The sequence below is a fragment of the Magnolia sinica genome, chromosome 8 (genome assembly GCF_029962835.1).
Source record: "Magnolia sinica isolate HGM2019 chromosome 8, MsV1, whole genome shotgun sequence".
In the NCBI taxonomy this organism is placed as follows: domain Eukaryota; kingdom Viridiplantae; phylum Streptophyta; class Magnoliopsida; order Magnoliales; family Magnoliaceae; genus Magnolia; species Magnolia sinica.
In genome coordinates, this window is record NC_080580.1 from 90,305,531 (window position 1) to 90,307,056 (window position 1,526).

The 1,526-nt window shown below is 33.8% G+C and overlaps 1 non-coding gene across 1 annotated transcript; it reads right to left on the reverse strand.

Moving 5' to 3' along the window:
• Positions 1–1,168: 1,168 nt before the first annotated feature.
• On the reverse strand, positions 1,169–1,275 carry LOC131254649 (small nucleolar RNA R71). The gene has a single exon (XR_009175772.1). It is a non-coding gene; the product is annotated as a small nucleolar RNA R71 (small nucleolar RNA).
• Between the last annotated feature and the right edge of the window lie 251 nt (positions 1,276–1,526).

The window sequence follows — 1,526 nt, forward strand, 5'->3', positions numbered from 1 at the left end:
TGACGCCGTTGCCGGGGAACTGTTTCAGTCCAATTGGATTTAGGATTCTCTTTTATCATAATTCATAGTCTTAGGATTTTACTAACTTTAGGTTAAAGTTTTTTTTTTTAGAAACTAACTTATTTCCTGTTTTGTAGGGTCTTGACATGAACTTCTAATTTGGTAATCCCTTTCTAAATTCTTTACTTTTTCTAATTTCTATTTTTAGAATTAGGGTTTTATTTTTTTAAAATTTTCTAATTCTAGGCTTTCCTTTTTTTTAGAAATTTTCTATTTTCTAATTTTAAATTTAGATTCTTCTTTCAAGTAACTTTTTATTTTTCTAGTTTTAGAAATTTTTCCCTTTTTAGAAACTAACTTAGCCTTTTATTTCTAAGATTAGAAACTTTCTTTTTTTAGAAATTAACCGTTGCTAAGGATTTTTCTAGCATTATTTTAGGAAATTTAATTTATTTTTGTTTTTATTATGTTTACAGGAATTAAGGAAGGAAGCTACTAAATAAGACTGTCTTCAAAAGGAGGAGCTCCCAAATCTTCAGACATCCATCATCTCCTTTTCCGGGTTCTTCCTTCCAATTCTCGTTTACATGGCTCTCTCTTGTTTTTAGGAATTCATAATTTTTATTTTTAGTTTTATTTCTCTTAGGTTGCATCTTAGTTTAGTTTTCTTTCTTACATTGCAATAACATAGTTTATGCTAGGACGTAGATCTCTGAACATAGAACTAGCACCTTTTGATCCTGAAATAGAAAGAATCTTTCGTAGAAGATTTAGAAACATCCTATTTGAAATAGCGGACGATAATGGAATTAAAGCTTTTAGAGATTATTCAGCTCCTATCCAATTTAATGCGCCTTCATACATAGTGTTGCCAGCCACCACGGCAGCACACTTTGAACTTAAACCTGGAGTCATACAATTGTTGCCCTCCTTCTATGGTTTAGATAAGGAAGATCCATATCATCATGTGAAAGAATTCCTAGACATTTGCTCTAACTTTAGGTTCCAAAATTTTTCAGATGATTCGATCCGTTTGCGCCTTTTTCCTTTTTCTTTGAAGGATAAGGCAAAAGCATGGTTGAATTCTCTAGAAGTTGGGTCTATCACTACATGGGACTAACTGTCTAAGAAGTTCTTAAACAAGTTCTTCCCGGTTCTCAAAGCTAATGCTCTCCGCAGAGAAATTACTAATTTCACACAAAAAGAGGGTGAACACTTTCATGAATGTTGGGAAAGATGGAAGGACTTACTTCTTAAATGTCCACACCATGGTTTTGAGAAGTGGCAAAAGGTTCAATACTTCTATGACTGTCTGACACCCCAAAACCGTCGCATGGTTGATGCCACCATTGGAGGGTCATTCATGACCAAAAGTGATGTCGAAGCGTGAAATTTCTTTGAAACCTTGTGTGAAAATTTCCAGCAATGGGACTACTCAAATAGAGGTGAAAGAAGTCCCCAACCACAGAAGAAATGTGGTATATATGAGGTAGGTGTCACGCCAGATTTTTATGCCAAGATTGATA